General features: G+C 34.5%; 1 pseudogene; it reads right to left on the bottom strand.

The window, feature by feature from the left end:
• Positions 1-1,956: 1,956 nt before the first annotated feature.
• LOC111745797 lies at positions 1,957-2,074 on the bottom strand (annotated as a pseudogene).
• Between the last annotated feature and the right edge of the window lie 8,459 nt (positions 2,075-10,533).

The raw sequence follows: 10,533 nt of genomic DNA, 5'->3' as shown, positions 1-10,533 counted from the left end.
AATTACAGGGCACAGAGATAGTATCTAATCTATGTAATTATTAATGAGTACGCTAATGAGACTAAATACTAGGTCACCATCCCATTTTATTGGAGGCGTATTTTTAAGTGCTTGAAAATATTTTTATTTGGGGGAAAGACTAAAATTACTAAATGAATCCACCTTTAATGGTTATTCGGAAAATAGTGTTAGAGAGAGGATCTTAAAGAACAACTTAAAAGATGAAACCTATTCATTTTCCATCTGCTTGTCAGAAGAATATTTCTTATGTTTTGGTCAGTCAGCTTTATGGTATTATGGTTACAACAGCGGTCAAATTTGGCATCTGACATTGAAATAAAATTATATAAAAAAATATTGAAAATATATAATCAGATCGAAATAGCATAGAAAGTGTAGATTCTGAATTATTTGACTATAGCTATTAATAGAAAAAGATACTAGCTAACAGTCAATGAAGAAAGCAAAATACATCTGTTATGGCTGGATCTACAGAGCACACACATATAGTAAGGAATCCACCATATCTGAGGTTCTTATACATTTGAGGGTAGTAGGTTTACTTAAAATAGTTAAGATCTAAACAGAAGAACTTTTACCCTTCAGGGTAAAAAAAATGGTTTTGCATTTAGCCATGAGAATCATCTAGTTCAAGACATATTTGAAGTACTTGTACTACTCATTTAAAATAGAATAGATTAAATCATAGTTCCCATTTTTAAAATCAAGATAGGTCTATGATTTCAGATATTGTGCAGGTGCATAGAGGTTAGGGTATAATTTGCAGAAAGCTGAAATAGTTCCATCATGTCTAGTAAGCAGAATTTAAAAAAAGTTTATTGATGTACTTGGGTGGTAATTCAAAGCACATGTAATGAAATTCAGAAGGGTAGAAAAGCAATAGTTTATTGTCTTCTATTGCCTATCTTCACTGTCCAGTTTCCTTCAGAGGTTATCTGTTACCAGGTTTATTTTTTATTGTTGTTTGTTTGTTTTACCAAGTAATGTCTAGAAACAGATTCAATATATAGGTATTTAGTCTCAGATAAAGGTGAAATTTTACATTCTTTGGAACATGGTGGATTTACATAGTAAATGATTTTGTGACAGCCAGCTGTTCTAATAAAAACTGAAGAAAAAATAATTCTTGGTGGATAAGAAATGTAAATGTGGAAACTAAAAGTACTGTAAAAGTATCAAAAGAAAACATAGATGAACATAATATAATTTCGATAGTGGAAAGGCCTTTCAAAGTATGCCATAAAATCAGAACTAAAAGGGCAAATTTCATAGACTTGATTACATAAGAATTTAAAATTCCTATAAATCCAAAAACAATATAAAAAAGATTTCAGGACAAATGACAAACTGGGAAAAAATATTTGTAAAATCAGGCAAAAGATTAATAGTCTTAATATACAAAGTATTCATAAAAGCCATTATTTAAAAATATATCTCAAAACTCAGAAACCTATTTCCATAAGGAGCATAGAAGTTGGCACTTTGTCCTAACAACATGTAAAAAGCTGAACAAACTAATTAATCAACAGCTCTTCTTAGATCCTTCAGTAAAGTAAGGTCACATAGAAAACTGCTGCCCCCTAAATAGACAGACAGACATACAGAGAATCACAATTTACGAGAACAGAAACCTCTGCAGGAACTAGTGCCAGGGTAAGAAAACCTAAACTGTAATTGATGAATCTGGAGGCTCAGTGTAGACAACTCTGTATGTTAAAAACTGCAAGAGAATCCAGTAGCGGGGTTCCCACACTTTTGTGAATTTTATGTCCAGGAGCTCCACCAGGTCTCCACAGTTGATATCAGAGAAAAATCCCCTCAGGCTTCTATTGGGGGAGGGGAAAAGGAACTATTTTGAAAAGCATTCTTCTTTTCTTAACAAGGTGGGCCCTCAGGAGAAACTTTTTTTTTTTCTTATTTTTTAATTTTTACGCCTATAGCAAGCACCTGGTCTTCCTAGGTGGTCTCCCATCCAAGTACTAAACAGGCCCAACCCTGCTTAGCTTCTAAGATCAGATGGGATCGGGCTGATCAGGGTGGCATGGCCATAGATAGGAGAAACTTGGATCAGAGCTTAACATAAGTCAGGGAAGGGAAATACCCAACACTAGCTAGCTCTCACCTTAGGGAAGGTAAAAACCCAATCTGAGCTACTCTTTCCATACGTGTAGGGGAAGGGAAATACATAATTCTAGCCCCCCTCTAGTTATCCTGTTCCACATAAGGGGAGTGGGGAGGTGGGAACAGAGAAGCATTGGTGAAGTTCATAGTCCAGAGGTATAGGCTCACTGAAAGACTGAGGCCTAATTATAAGAGTATTGAATGCCTCTCCTCCCATACCACTACATTACTAAAGACCTGTTTGCCACAGTTCCTTTTAACAAAAAATTACAAGGCACACTAAAAGGTAAAAAATGAAGCTTGAAGAGACTCAGCAGTCATCAGAACCAGAGTTAGGTATAGAATGAATGTTGGAATTGTCAAACCAGGAATTAAACACTTTATTAATAGGTTTAAGATTGTAATGGAAGAAGTAGGCAATATACAAAAATAAATGGATAATGTAAGCAGAGGCGTAAATTCTAAGAAAATTAAAATTGAAGATCAGAAATACTGTAACAGAAATGAAGAATACTTTTGATAGACCCATTACTGGACTGGAAATGGCTGAGGAAAGAATCTCTGAGCTTAAGAATATGACAATGGAATATTCCAAAAACAAAAGCAAAGAAGAAAAAAGTAGAAAAAAATAACAATATCCAAAAACTAGGACAGCTACAGAAGACATAGTGTGTCTGTAATGTGAATACCAGAAGGAGAAGAAAGGAGAAGCAGTTTGAGTCAGCAATGACTGAGAATTTTCCCAAATTAATATCAGACACCAAACCATAGATCCAGGAAGCTTAGAGAACACCACTCAGGATAAATGTCATAAAAACCTAGACATAATGTATTCAAACTTCAGAAAATCATTGAACGGAAAAAAATCTTGTAAGAAACCAAGGGGAAAAAAAACACCTTACCTGTAGAGGAGCAAGGGTGAGGATTACATTAGACTTTTTCTCAACTGTGCACGCAGGAGGAGATTAGGGTTAAAAGTATGGAGAGAAAACTCCACCAACCTAGAAGTCTGTACCCTGTGAAGTTATTCTTCAGAAGTGAAGGAGAAATAGTGACTTTCTCAGACAAAAATTGAGAGAATTTATTGCTAGTAGACCTGCTTTGCAGTGTTAAGTACTTCAGAGAGAAGAGAAATGATACACATTAGAAACTGATCTACATAAAGGAAGAGCACTGGAGAAGATATAAAAAGGTAAAATAAAAACTTCTGTTATTCTTAATTGATCTAAGAGGTTATAGTTTGTTCAGAATGATAGCAGTATATTTGATTGTATGTGTGTATGTGTATGCTTATGTATAACTGAAATGAATGAAAACAATGATACAAAGGATTGGAGGGAGGAATTAGGAATATTTTGTTTTCATAAAGTGCTTGCACTACCTGTGAAGCAGCATAGTGTTATTTAGAAGTATAGATTCCTTGTAAATGTGTATTACAAACTCTAGGGCAACCATTAAAATATGATTTAAAATAAAGGTATAATCGATATGTTTGTTATAAAAGAAAATGGAATCACAAAATGCTCAAAACCACAAAAGGCAGAAAAAAATGTGTAAGGCAAAAATAGGAACAAAAAAACAAGAGCAACAAATAGAAAACAGTAACATATATGGTAGGTATTAATCCAGCTATATCAATAATCACCTCAATGGTCTAAAATATATAAATTAAAAGATAGATTACCAGGGAGGATAAAAAAACAAGACTCCACTGTATATTGTCTATAAGAAACTCACTTTAAAAACACATATAGATTAACCATAAAAGGATAGAGGAAGATATACCATGCTACCACTAATCAAAAGAAAACAGGAATAGCTATGTTAATTTCATACAGCAGACCTGAGAGCAAGGAAAGTTATTAAGGATAAAGAAGGGCATTACATGTGATGAAAGGATCGATATTCTGAGCAGACATAACGATCTTAATGTGTATGCACCTAACAGATTGTCTAAGTATGTGAGGCAAAAACCGATAGAACTGCAAGTAGAAGTAGGTAAATCCACTTTTGTTAGAGACTTTAACACTCCTCTCAAAATTTAGACAGATCCAGCAGGCAGAAAGTCAGTGAGGACGTAGTTGAACTCAACAGCACTATCAGTCAACTAGATATAATTGACATCTGTAGATCACAGATTACACATCCTTATCAAACTCATATGGACCATTCACAAAGGTAGACCTCATTCTGGGTCATAAAACACACCTTAACAAATTTAAAAGATCGATAGTCACTTAATATCTGCTGTCAGATCACAGTGGGCTTAAACTAGAAATAACAGGAAGAGAGTTGGGAAATCCTCAAATACTTGGAGGTTAAAGAGCATTCTTCTAAAAAACACATAGGTCAAAAAAGAAATCTCAAGAGAAATTGAAAAATATTTTGAACTAAATGAAAATGAAAGTACAACTTATCAACATTTGTGGGATGCAGTGAAAGCACTGCTTAGAAGTTTATACTATTCAATTAATATATTTGAAAATAAAAAAGATCTAAAAATCAGTCATTTAAGATTCCATCTGAGGAAACTAGAAAAAGAACAAATTAAATCCGAAGTAAGAAGAAGAAAATAATAGAGCAGAAATCAATTAAATTGAAAATAGGAAATCAGTAGTGAAAATCAATAAACTCAAAAGATGGGTCTTTGAAAAGATCGATAAAATCAGTGTCTCTAGCCTGGCTAAGAAAAGAGAGAAGATACAAATTACTAATATCAGATATGAGGGCACATCTCTACAGATTCCTGGATTATAAGTGATTATAGCACATTGCAGGACAAAGTTAATATACAAAAATTAAGTGCTTCCCTATATATAATCAATGAACAAGTAGAATTTGAAATTGAGAGCACAATACCACTTACTTTAGTGTCCCCCAAAAATGAGTTAGGTATAAACCTAACAGAGATATATATGAGGAAAACAAAATTCTGATGAATGAAATCAATGAGCTAAAAAATGGAGACTTATTTCATGTTCACAATTAGGAAGATTCACTGTTGTAAAGAGGCCAGTTCTTCCCAATTCAATGTAAGACTAAGCAAAATCCGAGCAAGTAATTTTGTGGATATTGACACTGATTCTAAAGTTTATACACTGAGGTAAAAGACCCAAAATAGCCAACTTAATATTGAAGAAGAGAACTGATACTACATGACTCCAAGACTTAATATAAAGCTATGTAAGTCAAGACAGTGTGGTATTGATGAAAGAACAGACAAGTAGCTCAGTGGAATAGAGAACCCAGAAATAGATCCAGGAAGTACAGTCAACTGACTTTTAACACAAAGGAGCGAAGATAACACATTTGAGCAAAGATAGTCTTGTCAACAAATTGTGCTGGTAACAGCTGGACGTCCACATGCAATTAAATGAATCTAGACATGGAACTTATATCCTTCACAAAATTAACTAAAAATGTATCATAGACCTAAATGTAAAATGCAGCACTCTAAAACTTCCAGAAGGTAACATAGGAGACAACCTAGGTGACCTTGGGTATGGTGATGACTTTTAGGTACAACACCAAAGGCATTATTCATGAAATAAATAATTGATAAGCTGGACTTTATTAAAATTAAAAGCTTCTGCTCTGTGAAAGATACTGTCAAGAGAACGAAAAGATATGCCACAGACTGGGAGAAAATATTTACAAAAAACATATGATAAAGGATTGTTGTCTAAAATATACAAAGAACTCAACAATAAGAAATAAAAACCTGATTGAAAAATGGGCAAAAGTCATGAACAGACACCTCACCAAAGAAGATATACAGATAGCAAGTAAACCTATGAAAAGATGTTCAACATCACATATCATTAGGGAATTGCAAATTAAAACAAGATACTACACGCTTATATGAATGGCCAGAATCCAAAACATTAACCACTAAATTCTAGCAAGCATGTGGAACAACAGGAGCTTTTTTATTCATTGCTCATGGGAATGCAGAATGGTACAGCCACTTTAAAAGTAAGTTCGGCAGTTTCTTACAAAGCTAAATTTACTCTTGCCATACAATCCAGTAGATCCACTAGTCACAGTCCTTGGTATTTACCCAAAGGTGTTGAAAACATATCTACACAAAAACCTGCACACAGATGGTTCCTGCAGCTTTATTTGTGGTTTCACAAACTTGGAAACAAACAAGATGTCCTTTAGTAGGTAAATGGATGAAAAAACTGTAGTATACCCAGGGTGAGAAAGAAATGAGCTATTAGGCCATAAAAAGACATGGAGGAAATTCGAATGCGTATTACTAAGTGAAAGAAGCCAATCTGGAAAGGCTATGTACTGTATGAATCCAGAGGCAAAACTATGTAGACAGTAGAAGGATTTGTGGATGTCATGGTTTAGGGGTGAAGGAGGGGATGAATAGGCAGAACACAGGATATTTAGGACAGTGAAACTATTCTGTAAGTTGCTATGGTGGTATAAACACGTCATTGTACATTCGTTCAAACATAGAGAATGTACAACACCAAGAGTGACCTCTAATCTTTGGATAATCATATGTCAATGTAGGTTTGTCAATTGTAACAAATGTACCGCTGGTGGGGGATGTTAATAGTGGGGAAGGTCTTATGTTTGTGGGGACAGAAGGTATATGGGAATTCTCTGATCTTTCCACTCAGTTTTTCTGTGAACCTAAAACTGCTCTAAAAAATGAAGTTTATTGATGAAAAAAATAAATCTCAGTAGAAAAAAATACACAAAGGCAATTTACAAAAGCTGTACAAATGGCCAGGATGTACTGTATTCCTAACTAATATAGAGATAATGCATGGTCCAAGTTCAGAAGTGGGTCTTGTTCAAGAAGCATAGTTCAACACCAAAAGTTATTAAAAGGAATTCTGTTGTCCTCAAAGAGCATTAAAGGGAATTTAATTCATAACTAGATTAATAATTTTTTCAGAGTCTTTTCTCTTCTTCTTTTCTCTTTATGCCCTGGAACTTCTCACAAGTCAAATTAAAACTTTTTCCTCAAATCCCAGTTAACAAGGCTGTCCCCCTCAATCCCCCACCAATATTACTTGTTTCTTTTATTACATTCACCAACTTATTCTTTATTAGGAAGAGAAAACTAATAAGTGGAGGAGGAAGGGCCATGGACATTCACAAGTCAATAAATTTTTTCATGTCACACTAAGAAAATATTTTCAGTTTCAGTGGTTATTAAGGAAATCTAAATAAAAAAAAACTTTTTCTTACTGCCAAATTAGCAGGTATTAAATAATGTTATTGTTTAGTGTTAGTGAAGATGTGTGGTACTCTCAAATCCCAGTTGAAGTTTTCAGAACAGAAATTGTACATCTTTTTATATTTTTATAGATGCCAGGCTTTTAGTTTTAAGTCCCACTTCTAAGAATTGATCCCAGGCCTTTGGTTCAGTCTGTGTGTGAGGGCCCATCAGGTATAGGTTTAAAAGTTTTGTTTTCATTCTTTCTGTTACATTCTTAAAAAGTGACTCCATACCATATATCTCAAAATTGATTTTGCAACCTGTATTCAAATCACCTTTGTAATACTTCTCAAGAGAATAGATTTTCAGTTCCTACTCCATACCATCAAAATCAGAATCTCTGAGTAGGGCCCAGGAATCTTTTTTTAGCAAGCTCACCATAATTAGATAATATAATTAACTATATGGTTAAATAATTAAGAGCCATTATTTCAGACTAAAGTTGGTGAACTTCTGCTCTACTCGAGCTCCAGTCTCATCTGGCTCCAACTCAGGCAGGACTTGACCAGAATAGTTGTCTGTCCCTATAAATCTTTGAATTTCTGTTCTCCACACTTTGAAATTCTTTTATATAATTGATCACCCTTCTTTAAAAAATATTCTTTTATTCCTGGTTCAAAGAAGGAACATATATCTCTTGCTAAAAATTATTTGAAGAAGTTCTTGATTCTTCTTTCAAACCTCTTCCTAGACATTGTTTTCTTTCTTCATACCACCTTACCTTCTTTACTTTATGCTATGTTTTTGACCTTTATCCTATTGTCACTTGTATCTGTAGTTCATTGATTGCTATAGCTATGTAATAGTCCATTATATGTATATAAACTATATTTTTCATTCCGTTTAAAGATATTTTTAGATGTTTGAAAATTTTGTTGCTCCAGCTGCGTATGTGAAGGTTTATCTAAGGTATGTAATGTGTAAAAAATCATATTACCTACTTCCCTCCCCCGTAACCGTCATTTTGTTTTCTGTATCTATGAGTTTGTTTTTGTTTGTTTTGTTTGTGACTTTTTGTTTTATATTCCACATGAGTGAAATCATATGGTTTTTGTCCTTTTCTGTCTGACTTCACTTAGCACAATACTTTCAAGATTCATCCATGTTGCCACAAATGGCAATTTTTCACCTTTTTTAATGGATGAGTAAAAAATTGTACATATGTACCATGTCTTCTTTATTCAGTCATCTGTCAGTGTACTCTTAGGTTGTTTCCATCTCTTTGCTACTGAAAATAATGCTGCAGTGACCATAGGGGTACATAATCTTTACAAATAAATGTTTTCAGAATTTTCAGGTAAATATCCAGAGGTGGGATTGCTGGATCATATGGTAGTTCTAGTCTTAATTTTTTGAGGAACCTCCACACTCAAAACCTTTTTTTAACTAAAACATTATTTTGAGTCCAAGTTTCATCAGATTACTAAAGGGGTCCATGGCGCAAAAAGATTAAGAACCCTTGGTAAACTGAGGCAGTGGCTCTTTCAGAATGTATTGGTACTTTGACATTTTGAGCAAGTTGCTTTAACCAGTTTGAGTCACTTTTTACTTCTCTAGAGTAAAGTGGTTGAAGTAAATGATCCATAAGATTTCTTCCAACTCTAAAATTCTTATCTTGATTTTTCCCTTCTTCGAACCCATCATCTTCCGTAGTCTTCCCCTTCTCACTAAAGTATATAATTCTCCACCTAGTTTCTCAAGTCAAAAACAAAGCAGTTACCCTTGATTTCTTTTTTTTTCTCACCTATTATATCTGATATATCATCAAGTCCTGTCAGTTTTACTTCCTAACTTCCTGAATCTTTCTGTACCTATCTACTACCACCTCTTTCAGCTAGACTACTGCAGGTCTTCTAAAAGATTTCCCTACTTCTATTGACCTGTTACACTCTGTTGTTTGCATAGCAACCAGAGTAGCCTTTTTCGTACACAAATTATAGGACTTGTTTGCTGCTCAAAACCCCCTCCAATGGCTTTCCTTGCACTTGGATTAAAATCCTGTGTGAGCTGGCCCCTGCCTGCCTTTCCATCTTCCTGTAATATCACTCTTTTCCTAGCCCACTAAGCTTCAGCCATACTGGCCTTTTTGCTGTTTCTATAAACATGTCATCTGACTTTATATCTTAGGGTCTTTGCATTTACTGTTTCCTGCTGCAGAATGAGCAACTGTTTTCTCTGAATTGGCTCCTCAATGTCATTCAGATTCCAGGGTGCCTACATTTATCACTCAATCTAACCTAGTCATCTTCTCACTCTTGGATCATTCTATTCTAGTTCTCTGCAGTAGTAGTCAGCACTGCTGTTGTATCTTCCTCCACTTAGAAAGTTTATTAGAGCAAGAACGTTCTCTGCCCTATATTTACTGTTATATTCCAAATACCTACAATAAATACTTTATTGAAATATTTTAAACTCCATTAAGTCTTAATGAATATTTGGCGCTACACTAAGTACTATGAGACTATTTAAACTAGTCAGGATTTAAAACTCAGAGGGCTAGTGATAACTTGAAGAGTGAGAAAATGTGTCCAAAGGAAGTAAAATAAGGAATGAGAAAGAGTTGAGTTTTCAATGATTTGATATCATTTAATAAAAATAACATAAAGATTCCAAGGCAATGAATCACAAATAGTTTCTTTCAGGAAGCTGGGTATGGGGAGGTTATGAGGTTAGCTATATAGCATCCTCTAGGATTTTGAGTGATCAATTCTAGCCACAAAAGTACAGAAGTGGGTAATGACTTAATACATTACACAAGGTGATATTATACCTTGTCCACCGGCTGTGCATAATATTTTATGGAACGCACCCCAACCAAAATCAGCCATAATAGGATGATCATTTTAGAGCATCATGGTAGAGTGTGGATTGTAGAAGCTAAAGTAGAACTAGCAAGGAAGTCGAGTAGGGAAAACAGTGGACACTGGCGGAGTTAGATACTTCTTAAACCATCAGAATGATCCAGATCCAAGGGAGGGGAGCTAGAATGGAGACTTGGTGACCATACACTAAGCAACTGCCAGGACAACTGCCAGGAGGTGTTCAGTAGTTGAAGAAGCAGAAGTAGGCAGTTGGACATAGGATAAGCCAGTCTGAAAATAGCCAGGAGAATAAAAAAAAAAAAAAAAAAATGGAAAGAAACCAGG

This window comes from Pteropus vampyrus, unplaced genomic scaffold, assembly GCF_000151845.1.
Source record: "Pteropus vampyrus isolate Shadow unplaced genomic scaffold, Pvam_2.0 Scaffold165, whole genome shotgun sequence".
Classification (NCBI taxonomy): domain Eukaryota; kingdom Metazoa; phylum Chordata; class Mammalia; order Chiroptera; family Pteropodidae; genus Pteropus; species Pteropus vampyrus.
This window is presented reverse-complemented; position numbering and strand designations above follow the sequence as displayed.